The sequence below is a fragment of the Ascaphus truei genome, chromosome 4 (assembly GCF_040206685.1).
Source record: "Ascaphus truei isolate aAscTru1 chromosome 4, aAscTru1.hap1, whole genome shotgun sequence".
NCBI classification, from domain to species: Eukaryota; Metazoa; Chordata; class Amphibia; order Anura; family Ascaphidae; genus Ascaphus; species Ascaphus truei.
This window is the reverse complement of record NC_134486.1, coordinates 116237949-116262131: the sequence shown is the minus strand read 5'-3', so window position 1 is coordinate 116262131 and position 24183 is coordinate 116237949. Positions and strand designations below refer to the sequence as shown.

General features: G+C 39.8%; 1 protein-coding gene across 1 annotated transcript in view; it reads left to right on the top strand.

Moving 5' to 3' along the window:
- OPRM1 (opioid receptor mu 1) overlaps nucleotides 1-24183 on the top strand; it is a 158405-nt gene that overhangs the window by 948 nt on the left and 133274 nt on the right. The window lies entirely within an intron of this gene.

Sequence of the window (24183 nt, the reverse complement as noted above, 5' to 3'; positions counted from 1 at the left end):
AGGGGTGTGCACTGAAGGGGGTTCAGTGCACACCCATGTATAACAAACCGTGTTCTCTATGATACAGTATGTTCGGATTTACTATGACGTTTCAGACATGCATATATGATGAAAATTAGGGAGATTATAAATGATACCATATCGTCTTCAGGGTTGTTCTAGAGAATCCAATATACTAAACTAGCGATCGCCATGCTCCAGTAAAAATATAGTTGTTTCATATGACATTGTATTACTTTTCTCGAGATTTAGACATATACTGTAAGTCTTGCTATCCAGATCTCAAACAGCCGCCATTAATTAATGATAGATAACAATATCTATCGTTAGAATGTCTCGAGTGTGGTACGAATGATAGAACCATGCAGCACTTATTCCTGTGTTAACATCGCCACCTAATGGTAAAGGATTTGCAAACCTAATACGAAGCAACAGTAAATGTGAGAAGAAAGCAGAGCACTGTACAGTATATTGTACATACTGTATATACATATATTCTTTTTTTTACCGGGAGGGTTGGGAGACATTTTCGCAACTGAGGTGATATTAGAGAAAAAGAGCATAACATTTACCAAGGAAACATGTTTGCATTAATTGAAAGCTATAGTATTTTGACATAATATGCTAATCACAAAAACTCATAATTGTTTGTTCTTCTGGTAAAGTTATATTAATAGTGTTCATCCTGGTATTATTTATTATAACACCTTTCTAATGATATAGAAAAAGACAAACAAAAATACTAGTGCAATATTTGTTTTACAGGAGTAAAAATCTTGCTAGCTGACTCTGGTTATCATTTGGTCAGCCAACCCTGTACTTTATACCTCTCCTTTGTAACAAGATTTACAATATTTTCATAACATATACGTGCCAATAATGTCTCCAAATTTTCCCTGCACAAGCTTAAAAAACACCTTTACTATATCTTCTTAGACATCTTTTCTCCCAAATGAGCCATTCTAATTTTGTGTTTCTTTCCTTATCAGACCTTACACCTCTTTTAACAATTTGATAGGTTCTCGTTACACTTTTTCTAGTTATAATACAATCTTTTATAGAGTTAAGTGCCCAGCTTCAAGGTGCAGTGTTAAAAAATGTACTCTATTTTATGCATATCCTAATAGTTAACTACCGCATAACAGGAATGACTCACTAAATCTGAAATCTATAATCACCAATAAATTTCTCAACCAAATACTTAACATTATTTTGTCCCATAAACTTTATACTGCGTGTATGTATAGGTTTATTATTGTGTCCCAAATTCACAACTGCTCATGTAACTATGTTAAATTTCATCTGCCAATTATGTGCCCATTCTCTGAATGTATTATAGTCCTTCTGCAGATAAATTGCATCCTGCTCTAATTTTATAATCCTAAAGAATTTAGTGTCATCAGCCAAAATATATACTTTGTTCTGTATGTCTAGTCAATAGCAAATTGGTTCCCATGGTACTAAAAGTTGAAGGGCTCCATTTACAGCACCAGCCCAAACATAATATATACCATTAATAATGACTTGCCTTTGCCTATCCTTTAATCATATCTCAATACATACTGTATGTTGATATTGCCAACAAGCACATATTCTTATTATAGTACAGAGCAAGCTCTTGTGTGGCTGTGTAACAGAGGTATTTATCAAGGCTAGTTAGAGATGGGCAAACTTTTCACCAATGTTTGAATTCATCACACATTTTTGCTGTGAAAAATACCCTAGTGAATATACAGATGTGCCGACGAGTATTCTAAAACTTGCCTTAAACTTGCCTTGGAAAATCTGGGTCTATCACCAACAAGATCCAGGTACATGCTGGGTACATGCTGCAAACATTTCAGTGAAATGTCTGCAGAGACTAATGGCACATCGGATTAACACAGCAAGGGTCCCTGGCAGTCCCATTCAGTTTGAATGTGCCTGCCAGGGACCCCCACTGTTAATCCGATGGGCCATTAGTCTGTCTGCAGAAATGTCACTGAAATATTGTAGCATGTACCCAGTATGTACCCAGCATGTACCTGGTCTTGTTGGTGATTGCCCCAGATTTGTTTTAGAATACTCGTCGGCACTATAGTACTTTGTACAACAAATTGCACACATTTATGACCTAAAATTTCCTTTGAAATACACACAAATGTTCTAATTAAAAAAAGAGCACATTTTAACACATTTACCCATCTCTAGTTTAGGTAGCTCCCATAGGTCACATCTTTAGTATTTCATTATCTTGATGTACAGAAAATTGCTTTTTGTTTCTCCAAGTTTATGTTGGCATGACCACTCCTTCAAGAAACCCAAGAAACAATGCTACTTACTACTATTTATTTTATTTTCCAAAATATTGTATTCCTTGTTTGCAATCTAACCCTCTTTTTAAAAGAGCGGTTCACATGTTTTTCTTTTTTCATTATTATTTCTTTAAAGCAGGGGGTCTCTGGAACTTAACCCCAACAATTTCAGCTCTGGTAACCCTCTGTTTCCCAAGATACAGACCTCCAAAGGGGGTGCTGGTATCTCTGCAAAGTTTAAAGCTTCCGCGTCATGTTACGGCTTCATATTGGCCGGCAGGGTGCGGGAGCTTTGAAACGCCACCATTATGTTAACCCTGCATGCCTAGTGGGCAGCTAGCAGCAACCCCATTGGCTAAAATGAATGGGGTTCAGCTCCAGAGACTCCCTGCTTCAATCCCATGTCAATTAATAACATTTAAAAAAATATTGCCCGCGTGGATTGCCTCTTTAAATAAAGATATACTTTATGGCACTGAACTTAAACAAATAAAATCTTTTAAACATTAAGTATAATGTTCTAGCTATGACAGAGAAAAAAAGGTGGGTAGCAATATTGTTCCTTTTTCTAATTTAATAAAATAACACATTAGTGAGAAGGAGCAGACAGAATGATACCTTTTATTGGGCCAACGTAGTTTGTAACTAAGTTATAAGAATTCGAACCGCTGAGGGTTCTTCTTAAGGTGTCAGTAGTATAGAAACATAAGATATTATATAAATATATATTGTACAGAGATGGTATCTACTTATTATTTCTTTTTCTATTCAGTATCGTAATCCAGTGTCGGCTGTTCGTCTCTACTACATAACAATATTAGCTTTCTAAAATATGGGGTATAATATCTTCTGTTTCATACAACTGCTGTGTGAAGAAGTACTGTGAGCCACAAAAGCTTGTAAATTACCAACTATCTATTGGTCTAATAAAAGGTGTAATTTTAACTATCCCATATGCTCAATTTGTTACTTTACTACAGCTGTTACTGAGCTGAATGTGTTAAATATGCTTGATTAATGCCATTAATGTTGGTTACGCTTTTCCCCTGAGCAAAATGCTTTATTTGCTGCAGCACTAGAGAAGGTAAGTCTAGCTATATCTGTAATTACATTTAAAATGCTCTTATGAAAGCTGTTCAAAGTGAAAATTATTGTGCTTCTTGATCTGGGATGCCTTTGTTAGTGGTTCCTTTTTGGTACATTCTAAGGCAAATCATGTAATTATGTTGCTTTGTCTTTAACAACATTCACTTGAATTCCTTTCATTTGAATTCCTTGCTCTTTTCACTTTCATCCCATAACTGTATATTTAACATTGGTTTAACTTGTTTCTTTCATACTTAAGAACTTAGTAGAAATAGCTGTGTTAGTCCAGTTGTGATAGTGCAGAGTAAATGGGTACTTCAGCATTAGGTGATACCTTTTGAAGTGAAACTTTTTTGCTGGCGCCTACAGGGTTTTCATGGGAAAAAATCCTTGCGTTGTAATTAAAAATGCGAGTGATGTCACGTGATGACGCGTGCCGTAGAGCATGGCTGTCATGCCCGTGCCCTTCGCGCGTTGCCGTCGCATTGTCTGGTCTCGGCTTTTGGTGCGCACGCCGCACTTGCACAGAGGCCTCCTGCGCTCGGCAAGCATGGCGCGCATGTGGAGAGGCCTCCTGCGCTCGGCGCGCACGGTACGCATGCTCAAGCACCAGCGCACCAGGACACACACACATATACACGCACACTGACTGACACACGCACACACACAAACACTGACTGACACACACTAACTGACACACACTGACTGACACGCACACTGACACTTGCACACAAATACACACTTACTGACACACACACAAACAGTGACACTTGCACAGAGACGTACACACTGATTGACACACACTGACTGCCTGGGTGGGTGACTGACTACCTTGGTGGGTGACTGCCTGGGTGGGAGGGTGACTGCCTGGGTGGGTGACTGACTCCCTGGGTTGACTGCCTGGTTGGGGAGTGACTGAGTGGCTGGGTGGGTGAGTGACTGGGTGCATGACTGGGTGGGTGGATGAGTGACTGGGTGGGTGGATGGGTGAGTCACTGAGTGGGTGACTGAGTGACTTGGGTGAGTGACTGGGTGGGTGACTGGATGACTGAGTGGGTGGGTGACTGAGTGACTGGGTGGGTGAGAGATTGGTTGGGTTGGTTGACTGAGGTACTGGGTGGGTTACTGTCTTGACTGCCCCTTGACTGGGTGGGTGACTGAGTGACTGGGTGGGTGGGTGAGTGACTGGGTGCGTGGGTGTGTGACTGGGTGACTGGGTGGGTGAGTGGGTGAGTGGGTGGGTGAGTGACTGAGTGACTGAGTGACTGGGTGGGTGGGTGACTGAGTAACTGGGTGGGTGGGTGACTGAGTGACTGGGTGGGTGACTGAGTGACTGGGTGGGTGAGTGACTGTGTGGGTGAGTGACTGGGTGACTGGGTGGGTGGGTTACTGAGTGACTGGTTGGGTGGGTGAGTGACTGAGTAGCTGGGTGACTGAGTGACTGGGTGGGTGACTGAGTGGGTGGGTGACTGAGTGGGTGGGTGACTGAGTGGGTGGGTGACTGGGTGGGTGGGTGAGTGACCAAATGGGTGGGTGACTGGGCGGGTGGGTGACTGAGTGGGTGGGTGATTGAGTGACTGCAGGGGTGACTGAGTGACTGTGTGGGTGACTGAGTGACTGCCTGGGTGGGTGAGTTGGGTAGGTGAGTGACTGCCTGGGTGGGTGGGTGACTGCTGTTTGACTGCCTTGAGTGACTGGGTGTGTGGGTGGGTGAGTGACTGCCTGAATGGGTGACTGACCTTGACCGGGTAGGTGCTGCTTCCTTGCCCACCAGACGCTTCCCCCCTCTGCCCCAGATATCCCCACGGCTGCTGCCCGGGGTGGGAGGTGGGATCGGGGGTGCGTGGGGGGGGGTGCGGGAGGTAGGCGGATGGGGGTGGCACGGGAGGTAGGCAGCTGGGGGGGTGGCGAAACTGGTGGGCTAATTCCGTGGCAGGAGGCGGGCGTGGGGGAAGCTGGGTTGGCGGGCGTGCGGGGGAAGCTGGTTTGGCGGTCGTGGGGGAAGCTAGTTTGGCAGTCGTGGGGGAAGCTGCGTTGGCGCGTGTGGGGGAAGCTGGGGGGCGCTTCCCCTCCATCCCATGTTGTGGGCGGAGGGGAACAGACCCACAGGCAGCAGGCCGGACAACCTGCTTTCACGGCACATGCGTGCCTGGACCTCGGCTCTGCGCATACGGACGGGAATCGCCGCCATTTTATTTTCATTTTTTTTAAATATAACGGGCACGGCCGCGCAGGGGGCCCAGGATGCCAAACCCGGCAGACCCCCCCTGTTGGTGGGCCTAATTATAAGACAAGCTTTGGGGCGTTCTCTGTCTTCATCAGTTCAAGGAAATACTTGACCAGAAAAACAGAGGAAAACTCTAGAAAGCTTGTCTTATAATATCAATTGTTAGTCCAAATAAAAAAGACCACTTAATACTGAAGTACTCAGTTAGTCTATACTTATGAACCAGAGATAGACGCTGATAAATCTATTGTATACCTTACATCAAACACTTTTCCTACTTTTCCGTACATCAGTTTTTTTCCTGACTACTATTTATATCATTTTTTCTTTAAAGTACAATAATTCACCCTTTAATTCCCTGTAAAATATTTTTTAGGGTCCTAAAGTTGCATTTCTGATTATTCGTTAGTTCTCAGGGGGAATGTCCATCAAAATATCAAATGGAACTTAGGGCAATTACATGTTTAATAAGTATGTAACGGTGTTTCACCCACCCGGTAGGAGATTTGTCCATTACTGCGGTGTATGGTGCATATCCCTGCTGGCAAAAGGAGGGCTGAGTCATCCACCGATGGTAGTGGGGACACAGGATCAGGCTTCTGGGGTTCATACCCCACATATCTCTTTAGCCTCCATCTGCGTAGGCTCCAGGAACTGAAGGTGAACTCCCACGGTTGAACTTATTACCTCTCCCCCCAGTAAAGTCACGCACCAGGAAGGAGGTATATAACAACATGAACGGTTTATTCACTCTGTACAGCACAGTTACACGGCAGGCTTCTGCCCAATGCAGTACTCTCAGCTCTCACTGAAGGATGGTCCCTGGACATTCACTACAGGCCAAGGGCACTCACAGCCATCCTAACTCTTCCCCATCTCCCTAGCAGAGGCAGAGAAATGGTCTACACTCACTCTCCCCCAAGGGGAAGAGGACTGGAGAAGGCCCAAGCTCAGCCTTTCTCACTGTGTGACCTACCTTCCTCAAGTGGGGGAAGGCACTACTAAATTTGGGGCGGTACTGCCCTTAAGTACAGTCAGGAAGAGGGCACCAGGTCTGGCTCATGATTGGTCATGCCCAGGCCTGATGTCACCACCTCCCGCTGTCTCTCAAGTGCAGCTCCTCGGAGGGGGAAAACCCCATAACAACTACTGGCAAGGCCTGCTTGTGCAAGGACTTACTGCCAGGAGGGAATAAACTAGTAGCCACAGATGGCATGGCTACAAGTAAAATGTACACTGGCGACCAACTTTATTCTTACTTGGCTAGCTCTGCGAATTTCAGAAGATCCCGGTGATGTGCGGTTTTGTGTCGTTTTCTCCCGGGGTGTATAGCGTTATTTTCGCGGCTGTGATTTAAGCATTTTATTCCCGCTGGCTGCAATACTGCAATGCCGTGTAAAAACGCATGGGGGCGTTTGCGAGCTGTTGTCTCTGAAGTCTAATACCTTCGCGGTTCAACCTACAGTACACAGTCTGTGCGTGCGCGCACAGTAATAGTAAAATTGCATATTTAATTTATTTTAAAGTACAGTACTGTACATGCTCGGACCCTATTGGGGTGAAGTGAGGGGTTTCCTAACATCTGGGGGAAAATGAATTTTAATTCTATGGTGAGTACTGTCTTGTTGCCGTATTATTTTGGTGGGGCTGGCTGGGTACTTCTTTAGGGGGCTGACCATTACTGTACATTAAAACTTTTCTTTTTTTTTCCTCAGAAAAGAAAACGGCTAATGGGGGGATTTCGATGGATAATATTGTACTGTATGCTGATGTTTTCCGGCCGTACAGTATACTGTGTAATAAACCCGAATAAATAAAACTATGCATTTATTCTACATATTCAGTATCGTTTCATTATGTGTCTTCCACAGTATACTGCACAGTGGTATACAGTGCCTAACATCTATGGGCAAAAAGAATTTTATTCCTAGGTGCCTTAGAACAGAAGTTCCCACGCCAATTGCCCGTGAACTTGACCGCGGCACATTACCAAAGTGGCTTTTTTTCTGCCATGCAAGTCAATGGCAGAAACCTGATCTTTAACATCACCCTGACTCCGTTCTGTTGCCACGAGAGGGTCGCAATTTGCCATGCAATCCTGCCGCAACTAGGACTACATGGTCACTGAATCTGAGCCCTCTAGGTCGAACAGAACCGGAGTTGTGGGTTCCAGGTTTCTGCTCATTCTGACTTAGCCGGTTCAAAGCTTTCTCCGCCATTGCGCTCAATGGTAGGACCCTCCTCGCCGGTGTGACCCTTTCTCGCCGCCATTACTGCTGGGACCCTGTTGGGGTCAAGTGAGGGGGTTCCTAACATCTAGGGGCAAAATTAATTTTATTTCTAGGTGCCCTAGAACAGAAGTTCCCACGCCAATTGACCTAGTTCCCACGCCAATTGCGCGACCAGCCAGTTAAAAAATAGTGCAGCAAGCCTCTACATTTGTTACACTGGCAAAAGAGCCAATGGAAACAATGTGAGGCAATTCAACATGTTCTTTTATTGGTGGAGTCAGTACAAAAACATTTATTTACAATATTGAAACATTTAAAGTGCACAGCAATTCTAACCATCAACACACAAGAATACATTCTGCAGCCTTTATTAAATTCTTCTGCCACAAAACATTTTTGGTGCATGGGGCACAGGGAGTTAAAGTGACTTGCTTTTTATGTACTGTATTTGGGGGTTGTCTTTGGGGGTTTATTCATCAAATTATTATGATGAACTGCCTTTTGAAATGACACTGTTGTTAACTATTTCAGCCACACACCTCCAGAGTTTTTAATCCCTCCCTAGCCAAGCGTCAATCGGCTGAGTCACCCTAGCCTACCATCCCCCTCTCTCCACTGGGTCGTTGATCTTCTGCATGTTGCCATTGTGTTCCTAATCCGCCCATAGCCAAGCTACAAACACTCAGCACGCCTGCGTCTAATCACACCATCCCCCTCCCCCAACCCTTAGAGGCCTGTTGTTTGAACGGTAATGCTTTGGAAAATCCCCTCTCGAATTTGAAATATAAATCTGATGTGCACAGCACTGTGAGAATTGAGAGTACACTGATACAGTATTTCATCAGGGTGTGAAAATATTTGTCAGTCACTATGGTTTACAGTCACATGTTTTTAATACAATACAGTACATTCTTTAATATCTTTAAAATAAAAATATATAAATTCTGGTAAAATATTTTATAAATAAATAAAATAATTCATTGGTGCACTGTAGGGGTGGCTGTCAATGATTATGATTTGCAGGAAAGTGAATAAATATTTATTTTATTTTATCAGGAACCAAAAAATACAAATATAAAAATAATCAGAAATAATACATACAGTAATGCAGTCTTTATTAAGTTATTTTGGCAGCTTGAAATTGGATAACCATTTGGAAAACCTTTGTAAAACATGGGAAAAATGAGTAATGCACATTTATAAGAATATTATTTAATACTACAGTATATACAGTACAGTACTGTAATGTACTGTATAATATACTGTACTGTATATACTGTATAGTAAAATTATTTTTTCTTTAGTCTATATCTTTTCCTCATTCTGTCTGCAGTACAGTAGTTCATTGAGAGAGGAGAGGTTTTGTGTACATCATTGCTGCTGTTTATATACTGTACATTTGACTGTACAAGCAGATTTGACTGGACACAACGCCCCCATCCCCCTAGGCCACCGTTTTTCCTGGAACGACAAGAAAACCAAAAATTAGTGCAGTTACTGTACTGTATTATGGCAGAACTACTGTAGGTGGCTGGTGCAGCTTTCTCTGGAAAGAAAAAAAATGGGGCAGTTACTGTAGTAGGCAGTTACTGTAGTACTGTCAAACTAGTGTACTGTATACTGTACTGGAACTACTGTATACTCTGACTACTGTTAAATTCTATGTACTGTAACCTGATGGCTGGTGCTGCTCTCTCTGTAAAGAAAAATCTAACTACTGTATACAGTACTCTTACTATCTGGAAAGAAAAAATCTGTGCCATACTTACCTGTAACATACTGTACTTACAATACTACAGCACAGTACTACTTTCCTGATGCTTGCCCATTACGCGCGATGACAATGGGCAACACAGTGGCAATATGGTCTATATATTTATTGCAGCGTTCCACGGTGAGTACATCGTTCCAAAAACTCAGTATGCCTTTCAACAACTCATCCTTTTTGGAGGGTTTCACCACTTTCCGGATATGGTCCTTCAGCTGATGCCAGACCATTTCGATCGGATTGAAGTCTGGCGACCTGTCATTGGAAAGAAAGGACAATTGGTTTAAGAGCTAAAAACAGTGGGGAACAAAAATGGGACACGGTCTACTGCACTTACTCCGCTGGCGTCTTCACCCAGTTGATGCCGCGCTCAAGGATATGCGCCGTGGACGCAGTGTGCTTGGGATCGTTGTCCTGGTAGAAGCGGTGACCATTGGGGAAGTCGCGTGTGATGTATTGGAAGAAAGCTTTATTCATGATTCCTATAGCAAGAAAAGAAAAGTGCTCAAAAAACTGCACAATAGTACAGTACAGTGCATATGGTAAGGCAACACTAGTCAAGTACAATGCATTAGGCGACATTATATTTGATACATCTTACCTTCAAAGATGACAATGCATCCCGGTCCACGCCTAGAGATGGCACCCCACACATGCTGCTTCACAGGGTGTTTTGGCCGCGGCTTCAAAGATAAGCGGCCTTTTTTGTGGAACGCAAATCGTGCAAATCTCTCCAGCGACACAGTAGACTCATCAGTGAAGATGCAATCCTGGAAAGTCTCCCCGCTGTCGATCCATGCCTGGGCCTGGAGCACTCTTTTGATTTTGTTTGCATCCCGTATCATGGGGTACACTCTGTAATGACAAGGAATAAAAAAAAATTGCGGCACAGTGCTGTACAGTTTGCTAAACAACACTTTTACCTCCTGTACTGTCCAGTACTAACCTCACACGTCCATATTTCCATCCAATGCTGTGTCTCATCTTCTTTATGCTGCTCTCGGATACAGTCAGATTGTGCTTTTCCTGCAGAGTGTATTTGATCCTTAATGCACTCCTCTCATCATTCTCCTCACTTATTTTGTCCACCAGAACAGTTGTCTCCCTACAATGTAAAGAAATTATATTGTTTTATTAATATGCAGCAATATAAAATGTATATAAATGTAATGTTGTAATATACAGTACATTAAATATAAATAGACAAAATATATATACTGTTGTACTATAAATATAAATATACAAAATAAATATACTGTTGTAATATAAATATACAGTACATCCTATTCAGTATATACCTTTGTAAGATTAATTGAAATATACAAAAAATGTATACTGCTGTACTATAAATATAAATAGACAAAATATATATACTGTTGTACTATAAATATACAAAATAAATACACTGTTGTAATATAAATATAAATATACAGTACATCCTATTCAGTATATACCGTTGTAAGATTAATTGAAATATACAAAAAATGTATACTGCTGTACTATAAATATAAATAGACAAAATATATACACTGTTGTACTATAAATATAAATATACAAAATAAATATACTGTTGTAATATAAATATAAATATACAGTACATCCTATTCAGTATATACCGTTGTAAGATTAATTGAAATATACAAAAAATGTATACTGCTGTACTATAAATATAAATAGACAAACTACTGTACAGTATGTTGTAATATAAATCAACAGAAATAACAACAGTATTACAGTAGATACAGAACTGTACTGTAGATGTACAGTACAGTTTTCTATATTTTTTTTTTGTTAATTTTTATAAATATACTTACGCGTTTGTTACCCTTGGTGCCTTTTTACGGTCTCTGTTTTTTCCTTGTGCATGATAGCTCACGGTGGTTAATGGCCCAACGAGGTCAGAAGTAGCTAACCAGCGTTGGATAGCAGCAATTCGGTGTCCGCTCCTGTACATCTCCTTAATTCGCATGCTGAGATCCTTTGAAATCTTTTTAACAGGCATTGCTGCGAGTAGAAAGAAATACAAACACAAGAATGTAAATTCGATGTTTAGTCGATGTGTATTCTATGTGCAGTCAATACACAAAATGGATGGTGCATTTATACGGTAATGACTCACACACCCACTTTCAACACCTGTACCTGGCCGCAAGGCATAAAAGGTCACACACTTTGCATAGGCCACCACTCCAGGATCTTTATCTGAACTTGCCCTTGTCCAGATACTGTACTGCATTGTGCCACCTGCTTCCATGGAGCATCCCCGGTTCTATGGACGCAAGAACCCAATCACCTCTGCCGTGCCTGTCATGCTGAAAAAGCGAAAGGCGGTTGCCGTTTCCATGCCAAGGGCAAAGCGACAGGCTAAGGCCAATATAGAAAACCTTCTCCTGACCACAAAGGTTAAGGGTTTTCTTAGATGTAAGCCTCATTATGTGAAGAAGATATACGGTGATGTACTCTCGACGCAGAACGAATGGCAGCCAACCCATCGGACCCGCAGACCACTTCCTCCCATATGCTTCGACGACTCTGCTTTAGCTGTCCCGGAAATCTTCATCCCGTCTTCTCCACCCCCATCTTCCATCTGACGATGCTGCTGCCTCTGAAATCCACGGGTCACTGTCTCCTTTGCTCTTAGACGACTCTGCTTCTCGCCCGGAAATCCAAAGGTCACCTTCTCCATCCCTCTTCGACGCTACCGCTTCTCCTCTACCGGGTATCCACAGGTCACATCCTCCACTCTCCATCGATGCCGCTTCTGTCCAAGGAACCCCCATCTCATCCTCCGTTGCACCCATCCCCCCAGATGTCCAGACGCCATGCACAAAAAGCAGCTCGTTGGACCGGATGCTGAATGGGATAAGTGTGGCTCTCCCCGGGAATTCGAAGATAGATCTGCTTCTGGGGACAATGTTAAATGTGGAGCAACGGATGCTACAAATGGAGCAACGGATGGATCAACGGATGGAGAAGATAGAGGATGACATTGCGGGCATACATTATTTTCTCGGTCTAATGCCCCTGTTTCCCCGACGCCGGAGCAGGAGGGTGACATGGATGTGATGAATGGGACCTTCGACCCCCTTCCATCACCAAGCGCCCCCCCTCCACCACAAGATATAGTGTACATGTATGCCGTTGAGGAGGACATGACAACCCTGTCAAGACCACGCCAGGAGACAACACGGCGACCACGACCGGAGGAAAGCTTCCTCCCAGACATCCTACCATCGCCCGTCGCCACAAGCACACCCGCTCCCAAAAGACCTACACCCGCTCGCATCGAAACAGTGCCCGACATCACCCTGCGCGATCTGACAGCGGCGCTTAGGGAGAAGTATAGGGTGATGAGTGCTGGTGTACCCCACAAGTATGCCTTGATCATTTTTAAGCACCATGTTCCCTACACGTTGTACTGCGAGTGGGTGTTCAAAGTGAACTACGATGGGAATCGCGTAAAAAAGGCCCTTCCTGCCAATTTAAGGAAAAACATTGTGGAAGAATTGCGGCGCTTTTATACAGTTACAGATCCTGTAATGAAAGGCGTTAGAGACTGCATTAATGGCGTTTTGTGCCATGCAAGGAATCGGCCATGAATGGACAATGTGGAGGACTGTCAGTGAGACCATACTGTTGTGCTGAACTGTATTGTACTCTACATGCTTTGCCCTACAGTACCTGCTGTACTTAAACAAAGGAGATGTTGTTGTGTGCTTTTTTTCACAGGACATGCACAACTCCAGTCCCTGAGGGCCGCAAACAGGCACGGTTTTCAATGTTGCCCTGAAAACCTGCCCTGTTTGCTGCCTTCTAGGACTGAACTGGTGCAGGTCTGACTGACAGTGTTGCGCACAATCCCACTGTACTGTACTGTACTGTATACAGTACTGGGTTTCTTTAATAAAGGAGATGTTACTTAAAATGCTTCAACATTGTACAGTATTTGTAAATAAATGTTTTTGTACTGACTCCACCAATAAAAGACCATGTTGAATTGTCTCACATTGTTTCCATTTGCTCCTTTGCCAGTGTAACAAATGTAGAGGCTTGCTGCACTGTTTTTTTGACTGCCTAGTCGCGCAATTGGCGTAGGAACTACGGCAATTGGCGTGGGAACTAGGTCAATTGGCGTGGGAACTTCTGTTCTAGGGCACCTAGAAATAAAATTAATTTTGCCCCTAGATGTTAGGAACCCCCTCACTTGACCCCAACAGGGTCCCAGCAGTAATGGCGACGAGAAAGGGTCACACCGGCGAGGAGGGTCCTACCATTGAGCGCAATGGCGGAGAAAGCTTTGAACCGGCTAAGTCAGAATGAGCAGAAACCTGGAACCCACAACTCCGGTTCTGTTCGACCTAGAGGGCTCAGATTCGGTGACCATGTAGTCCTAGTTGCGGCAGGATTGCATGGCAAATTGCGACCCTCTCGTGGCAACAGAACGGAGTCAGGGTGATGTTAAAGTTCAGGTTTCTGCCATTGACTTGCATGCCAGAAAAAAAGCCACTTTGGTAATGTGCTTTTAAACTGTCTTTTTGTATCTCCGGTTTCGGGGGTCTTGGAAGGCTGATATTTTGCCACTAAGGCAAGGGTCCTCCCGCATGAGGACCAGGTAAATTTCAACCCGCTCAGACCCACAGAACGGGTTATTTTACATTATATTCGCGCAATTGGCGTGGGAACTACTTAGGGCTGCGGTCAAGTTCACGGGCAATTGGCGTGGGAACTTCTGTTCTAGGGCACCTAGGAATAAAATTATTTTTGCCCATAGATGTTAGGCACTGTATACCACTGTACAGTATACTGTGGAAGACACATAATGAAACGATACTGAATATGTAGAATAAATGCATAGTTTTATTTATTCGAGTTTATTACACAGTATACTGTACGGCCGGAAAACATCAGCATACAGTACAATATTATCCATCGAAATCCCCCCATTAGCCGTTTTCTTTTCTGAGGAAATAAAAAGAAAAGTTTTAATGTACAGTAATGGTCAGCCCCCTAAAGAAGTACCCAGCCAGCCCCACCAAAATAATACGGCAACAAGACAGTACTCACAATTGAATTTCCCATTCAGCTTGCGCCGGCGCCGGTCCACTGCCAGTCCAGCTTTCTTCATCATCCACGTCGATAGTTGGCAGCGGGACTAGTCCACCTGTAGTCAGCAGGTGAGGTTGGAAATCTCTTAGGTACATGCAAGCTTCATCAAAACTGCACGCCAAATCCAGCTCAGCCTCAGGCTCAGGCTCAGGGTTTTCACTGACAGTGGGACCGTCATTGGAAGCCGGTGCTGGTGCTGGTGCATTGCTTGGCAGCGACTGTCGCTTCTTAGTTAGTTTTAACACGACCCTTTGCCTTTTGCCGCCTCCATGATCATAGATACGGGAAAAACCCGGTGATACACACCAATACCCTCCAACAAATTGGGGCTCAATACGGTGAAAACAGGGGTCACTACATAACCTTTCCTTACTGCACGCTTCCACGTATGAGGAGTTGACGAAAATTTGTAAAAGTCATAGTTTTCGATAAAATACTGATAAATTTGAGCAACTGTTGCCATCTTATCCTCTGTTGCATTAATCGCGGCCCATATCAAATACGCGTAACTTCTGTCAGGTTTTTGGAAAGCAGGCTGCACTTGAACACTCATGGTGGGTCTCTGCAGAATAGTGTAACACAAACTGAAACTAATCTTTGTCTTTCTTTAATATGAAAAGCCTAAATTGATACATTTTGGCAACTCTTCCTTCAGTCTCAAGGCCAAAGCCAAGTTACAATGGCACACTGTGGTACAGTATCTTTTTTAAACGAAACACCTGCAAGCCGACACATTACTGATTCGGCGCATTACAAGTCATGAATTTCTGCCATCTGGCGGACACGCGAAGCATTGCAGCCTATTTAAATCCGAACCATTATCAATAAACCCATCAACCGCGCGTCAGCCGGGCATGACCCTGGCTGGGACGGCAAAAGGAGCTTGGCATGCTCCAGATGAACAGCGTGGCATTCCAGGAATAATGAATATAAATGAGTTTATTTTGTTCAAATCCGCAGTGCCCTTTGTTCCTTCATTCATCTGTCTTGGACTGATTGCAGGCTTTCGTGCAAACACTGGAGCACCGGTAATTGTATGTTTTTTCTATTTTTGAGGTGTGCAGCATCACTTTATTTATTCCAGGAACAAGCCAGGTAAAAGACGGTGATTTGTAAGAATAAAAGCTGCCGCAGCAGTACAGTAGGTGATTGACACTATTTTTAATGAAGAATTTATGAATGTGCCTTTATAATCTTTTATTATTTTCACTGTAATCAAATGCTTTGGAGTGTTTTTATTATAATAGTGCATAATATATTTTGCGATTAGTAAGAATGGGCATGAACTCCAAAACTAAGCTTCAGAAATTTTGGAACAAACTTTTGAATAGTGAACAACATTCAAGCCAAAATCCAGGGGGGGGGGGTGTTTTCATATTTTTTTTATAAACTGTGCAAACTTAAAAAGATACAATTATCATACAGATGCATCCACCAGTATCCGATGACATGCCTGGGAAAATACTGTGGCTATCTCACAGTAAATGCTGCACCATTTCTAATGGCCGATCGGATTAACACAGCCGGGGTCCATGCAGTCCCATTCAGTTTGAATGGGACCTTCAGGAACCCACACTGTGTTAATCCAATGGCCAATTAGTCTGGCTGCAGAAATCTCACAGAAATGTTGCACTTTACTGGGAGATTGCCCCAGATTTTCCATGGCAAGTCTTCGAATACTGGTGGCTGCATCTGTATTTGTTGTGAAATGTAAAAAAAATTCAGCCCATATGTAACATTGTTTTTGCCTTATTTTAAAATTTGTTTTCACAAAATTCAACCCAAGTTCCAGCAAATCCAAAACCCACATTTATTTTCGAGAAAACCCAAAGCATGAGTTAAATGGCCCACTCTTAGTGATTAGAATGTTGATACACGTTTGCATATCCATAGAGTAGGAGATTGTTGATTCAGATTTTCCTCCTTTGTTGTTTTGTGTGGTTAGTGATGGCGGCATAATTAGTTTTATGAAATATTGGTGAAGTGTAATATTTGCCAGAAAAGATCATAATTAAAAATATCTGAGTAAAATAGAAATGTACTCATTGTTACACATGAAGAAAATAGAGGAAACATTAACTGTGAGAGTTATTAAATCTTTGTATGAAAGCCAATTACAGGGTTGTTGAAAGGTCCTTTTACCTATATTTATTATGTGTATTGTATTGACAGTATTTGTCCCTGTTCTTGCTTACTCCTCAATTACAGCAGTTAGATAATATAATTGTCTTTTAGAACATTCATTAAACTCCAAGTTCCTTGAGCTGTGCTGCTAATTTCCCAGTTTCAGTCAACATCAGGGTAGTTAAATCCTCAATAATTAAAATTCAGCCCTGTTTTGCGGCCTTTATTATTTGTGAAAACAGTTTTGCTTCCTCTGTCTCAAAAATATTTGCTGATTTTTAGCAATTTAGTATTATTTCTGCTGCAAACTTCAACCCACATATGGTTTACATTTCTGCTAGTCACTTCATAATTCTCTTTTTATGTGCATGATCGTTGGAAAATATATAACTCTTAATGAAAAGCCTGATGATGTGGTTCTCTATAATTACTAGAGCTGTAGCAAGCATCTACACAGTAGTTAACACAAGAAATAACGCAGGAAATAATGTGTGTGTTAATGATAACACATACTTTACAAAAGCTTTCAATTGTACCAAGTTTATCCTGAAAAAAGTAATGAGGCAGAGTTTTCCTAAATGAGATACAAAGTAAAGCTCCACTGACAAATTTCTTAATGCAGTGTCTTCTATTTATTTCAAGGGCAGTGGAGAGTGCAACGTATCATTTTCCATACGGACCTTTCATCACCTTATGAAAAAAACATTAAAGTTAGCTCAAGAAATATTTAAAAATACTTATACTTTAAAATGTTAAAAGTGAAGCTCACCTACATTTTACTAATTAAACATGTCACTGCCAGTAATACATTTTGAGTCTAAGTGGGACAAGTATTTCATTCAAGTACTCCACACATTAATTGCCAGGCTGTTTATGTTTTGCAAGCATACACTTGAGGCTGTTTCTAATTTGTTATACTGTGTTAGATGTCTTAGATATTATACTATACTACTGTAACGCCTACCATATTTTGTCCCGAGTACTTCACATACAATATAATAATATTACTGTCATTGCTGGTACTTAATACAGTATATCAACTTGAGATCTTGCTGATTTAGTATATGCTGTACGCATACTAGCTTTCCCTCAATTTTTATCTAATCTTTGCAGACCAATATTTCTCTTTTTATACCTCCTAGTTCATATATCCTGTCAGTGCCAACCACCTAACCATTCTCTGTCAGCACATTTCTCACCAACCAGCATGAGAATCAATTCATTAAGATACAGTAGCTCTTCACAGAGATGGTTAAAGTTTACAAACCTGTGCTTCTTCAATTCACAATTTTTCTGCAAAGAAATACAAATTTGATCATTTATTTTAGAAAGTAATGGTTTATACCACTGCATATTATTTATTTATTTTTATAAAAAGATGGCTTTACCAAGGTTGACCATGGCCATGTGGACAATATTGTAGTATTTATTTTGTTAAATCCATACCATATTATCATTTTAGCACTGAACATACTGTGCCTATCGCACACTACTACAGCCGCCTCATGTGCTACATTTGGAAAGTCTGGTAGAGAAGTAATTAATCCCGATGAGGTTAATTTAAGCAGTCAATGACAAGTGGATTAACACAGAGGAGTTTATACTCAGGATGTCAGAAGTTGATAATATTGTGTGTGTTACAGTAAAACCTCATCACAAAAGCAAACAGAAAGAGTGATTATTCAGTAATTGCTAAATTCATCATTGTCATCGCTCCTATTGAAATTAGTTTCAACTTTTTTCTTATAGTATATACCACACATTTGGAAAAGTTTTAAACTAGATGAGATAAGCTAATGTTATTGAATTTTCCTGAGAATGAGTTTTGTCGTTTCTGACATGGACTGGAAATTGAGGCATTTCCTGCTCATCTTGAAAAAGAAAATTCTTAGCCACAGAAAGTTCTATTATTCCATTATTCAATTTTCTCTTTTAATGCTACATTAGAGAAGGCTTAAGAGGTTTAATGCCATTTTGTGGTCTGTTCTATATAATAATGCAGACGCCACTTGGATCACTACAAATGGACCGATAAGCTGTTTATTTGAATACACTTTATGTACTAACTATATGTCTCTACTTTTATACATATATTACAGTTGCATCACACTACTATCTCTTTTTTCTATTTATAGGTATATAATAATGCAGGCTGATGTGTAAAATGATTAATTAACTAGTTTATTGGAACAGGTACTTGTATTGAAAACTGTCATGCTTGTGCCTTCATTATTTCAAATAAAAATGCAATCCCCGTGCTACCTACAGTATGTCTTTGGAGCTCAGGCAAGTCACATTATTTTCCTGCACTACTGGCAGCAACAATGACACAAAGTGTCAGATCCACAAAGCTCTGTTAAGTCAGAACTCATAAAGTGATCTTTACCTGACTTATCATGTTATCCTTAAAACTTACTGTATGCAACAAATATGACCATTCTACATTTCATTAACATAGGCTTAACATCCCATTATTGTACTGTAGCATACAGTAACATTGTGTTATCTTCCAAATATGTCATAAGTACCTTTTAGCATTACTCCTATCCAGATACCAAAATAGGGCTTTTGCTGAAGTCGAGAAAAGTAGGAAAGTAGAGGTAAATATTGCTGGAAAATAAATCTACTGTATGGCCTAATTGTTGCATTCAGACACTTCAAAAGCCCTATTTCATTGTCTCGATGTGAGCAATGGCAAGTTTAGTTATGGCCTAAATAACATAATATTTTGTCCCCACATTAACCTTAACATACTTTTGTTGATATGCAATGTTATTATAATGCCTCATTTGCATATAATTTGCATGTCATAATTATCACTAATGCGCATTATTTACTGTATAACGCTATGCTTCTAATGAGAGAAAAAATGGCGTAAATATTATTGACATTTGTAGATACATCATTGGTCTTAATGTGATATTAAATTACAGTATATTAACGCCACGTTAATTGTCTTAATGGAGCTTTGTGGATCTGGGCCTAAGAGCTTTTAGGATTCATTGTACGTACATAATGCACCTGCTTACATAATTATTTGTATTATACTGCATATCCTACCAGTGCTACAGGTATGTATGAATACATTTATATTATTTTTTATTTTAATGGAGTAGAAATACATTACAATTAGATATTTTACACTTCCATAACATTTTCCTCATAGATGAATGATGAGAAATGTATCAATAGTATTATTACATGCAAGGACTATCTATTATCAACAATTTGGTGTTACCATTTTTAAACAAGAAAGTGGTGAAAACATACTTTTTGTTTTGATGATTTTTAGCAACAGTATTGCACCCAAAGAATAATGCACCAATTTTATTTTCAGATATTAAAAAACAAATTTCACAGGCTTGTGAATGTAGCAAATGTTTGACTTTCACTGCATGCAAAAATTCAGCAAAATAAGACATATTTTCAAATATTCTCATGCTCAAATCTTATCAAAATATTTACTAATATGCAAAGGTTTTTAAAATGTTGCGAATCGAACTTAGCAAATGTTTGTATAGTAGCACACAGAGATCTCAGAAAAAACCCAGTATCAAACTACTTATAAACCACCTTCTGTAATGGCACTGTACCACAAACTGTAAAGTGACAACAATTGTATATTTATTTATAAAATGTTTTACCAGGAAGTAATATATTGAGAGTTACCTCTCGTTTTCAAGTATGTCCTGGGCATAGAGATAAATTACAAATAATACATGTTTACAAATACAGTTACATAAGTGAACAGGGTATACATTATATACAAGACATTGCGTGCACAGTTAAGATACTATATACTATCGGCGTATTTAACAGTTACAGACCAGATTAAAATGTGAGACTGCTTTGGTTTTGAAAGAACTTAGACTAGTGATGGCTGTGAGAGTCTCCTGTAGATTGTTCAGTTTTGGGGTGTACGGTAAGAGAAAGAGGAACGGCTGGATGCTTTGCTGAACCTTGGGACCATGAACAGTCTTTTGGAGTCAGATCAGATGATAAGTGCTGCATGTAATATAATATTTCATTTAATAATATAGGATCATATTTACTAAGAAATGTTATTCTAGAATGGTGTTTTATTTGTCTTAACAGGAAATAATCGCAAAAAATAAGGAAAGTGTATTATATTTAACCCTTAATGAGGAACTGAAGACCCATACCTGACAATTTTTTTGTTGCTGTAACCCGTAATGTCACAATAACATACATTTTATAATGAATTGTTATTTTTATATTTGTTGAGCTAAAACATTTCAAGTGAAAACTGAATACATTTAGAAGCAAAACTTCTTACGTTGATTTCCATTAACTTGTATTCAACACTCGTTTTTCAATCTCTAAATATGTCCTCATTGCAATAAAACAATATTTTGTACTACACAAGTTAAAAATAGGGCCAACAAGAGGCTATCCATTATCTATTACATAAGTGATGTATTTGAGAATTGTGTGCCATTTGTAATTAATGTTTTTTTTCCGCAGATGTAATATGCATTGCAATTAGTGTTCAATTCCAGTAACAAAGAGCATTTGAGATGAATTATTAACACATGCAAGTATTAACCAAAGTGACATTTCACATAGCAGGTTTCAAAGTTCCCCTCTGAGATCTTAATATAAATGGAGGTGGGAAATCTATTTTTTATTTTTTTTGCTATATCTGAAGCTATATATTTTTGGGGGAAATAGTTGTCCATATGATATTTTCCCAGATTTCCTGAGCCCTCAAGCTTTTATATGGGACACTGGCAGCTCTAAAAGTAATTGATATGTTGAAATCCTCTTCACTACTACACAAATTGACTGCAGATATTGGTATGCAATACTGGTCAATTCAAAATGTACAATTCAAAATACTATTAGTTAACATTTTCTACTCATATTTTGCTTAAATAATTTTGAAGAGAATGCTGTAGATTTGGTTTTAGCAGCATTCTGTACAGTATTAGGTTGTTAGTCCTGGGACTTGAATGTCTATTTTCACTTGATTCCGCTCGGATTCGCAGTATTGCACTGAATGAATAAGGCATACTGGGGTAGATCCTCAGAGGTCCATCACTTTTGCGATAATAACACCGAAATTAGCAGCATACATTATTATTCCTCCATTTAACGGGTGTCCACAAAAGTAATTTCATGCAAAATGAGCACCCATTAGTCCGCTCATTTGCATATGGCTGTGTTAGCCAGCTAACGTCGGGATATGCACTAACAGCGCTAACTGGCTATAATGCAGGATTGCGTTAGCCATAGGATAAGGAATATGCCAGGTATACTGTAGATTGCAATGCAATATATACCAGGCATCTTCCTTCCCATTTACTACAAATAAATAAATGCACCCCTTGGAAGCCATAGTGGCCATGAAAGCATACAGTGTGCATTATTTCATGGCCACTAAGGTAACCAATGGGTTAATAGAAATACCTTACTACCCTACTAGCCATTGTATGTCATAGCTATATTTTTAAAAATGAATAGAGAATACATATCATTAAGGAATGAAAAACTAAAATGATTAGAGCATACAATGTCTTTTTTGTGAAGGATTATACTATAAAAAGTAAATTTATAATTTTTTCTTCAGTTGATTATGCAATACATTGTACTACTAGTTGCATTGCTACTGTACATACTTGTGGGCTGCTTGTAGAATAATGTTCTACTTTATGGCATCAGATTCCAAAGAACAAGTTCTTGTTTTATAACTCAGGAACTTTGTCAGATATCATTAGCAATACATTTGACATCATTTATGCTTAGATTTCTTTATAAACCATAGTACAACACCATTTGTATAAACAACAGGAAAAGTCTGAATGTTAAACTAAATTAGCTTAAATAAATACCGGTGCCTGCTTTACTTTTTATTGAAATTTTCCATCTGAAGAAAAACAAAATATTAAAAGAACAATATTTAAAGCAGCATAATATTACAAAAGTAAAGAAATACAAGAAGAAATACATTGACAAAAATAAATATGTAAGTTAGTATAAAAAGAGATTTAAAAAGGAAATTGAGCACCACTTATACAATATATGTATCAACCAGATAATATCTGACTACTTTTGTAAGTGCAAACAATCCTTAGTTTCTCAGAGATCTGTCGATCCATTTGGACCATATACTGTAACTTCAAGTTCGCCAGGGCAGCCTCTGTGAATATACGGAAGAGATGAAGTGCACACAGAGAAGCCTCTATGATGTAGTACCTTTAATACAATTGAAATGTCTTGTAGTGATAATTAATGTTCTTATTATTTAAAAAAAATCTTAGTATCTTATCTGTATTTGAAGTCTCAAAGGAGTCTCAAAGCATGTAGGCATCCTTAGCTGGTAATGTTGTCTCCTGGAACCGTCTGTAGTTGTGCGCGCTCCTGTGATTTCAGTTTTGAAATGTACTGTATGCAACACACTGTCTCTAAACTCTTCTGTGAAAAACACATCTGTAATCCCACTGGCCTAAATATAAATGGTATTGAGACAGTAAAATATTGACCGAGAGGTGGAAATAGATTAATAAAACTACAACAGGAGACAATATGGATACATCGTTTTCACACCTTGGAACCAAGTGGTTTAAATATAGATATTTTTTAGCTGCCATTTTATAATCTTTCGAAATTGTTGCATCTTTAAGCCCTTTCCCATTGATTTCCCATAATTTATTATAGGTTGGTTTCTTTTGTGCCCTCTTTTTAAACCCATTTGTAATGTTTTTATTCACTAACAGCTGTATGTTGTCTATGTATCATCTCTATTTTATATCCCTTATTTCAGCTCATTTTATTTATTTTTACATTTTTAAAATGTACCTTTATGTGGAATCATTTACACCATTGGGTATCAACTACTATGTAGCATTTCTGTTTATTGCATAATCTAGATGTTTCATTATAACACTTCATCCCCATCTAGTTCTATACACCAAAATAAATAATAATTTTAAACCTCAAAATCTCTACCTCTTTATCCAATTCCCCTTGATACAATCCTACCTTCCTCTAGCAAATAGCTCCAATCCATCTTTAAGTCTTAACAACTATTAAATACATTAATTTACATATGTGTATATTTATCTGGGTCAATTTATTGTACATGCATTCCACACTTCATTTTAAAAACGAAAACTAGACAAACCAAACAAAATGAAAATCCATTCCATGGCTACTGTACGTTTTTAGTATTGATTTTATTATTGCATTGCTATGGAGATTGCTGTTGTTGCTGCAGCTGTTGTTTTTGCTACTACTGCCGAGCGCGGCTCGGAGCAATAAAGAGAGACATTACCTTTTACTAAAGACTGTTGTGTGATTCTGGAGCATCCACCCTGGGACCGGGGG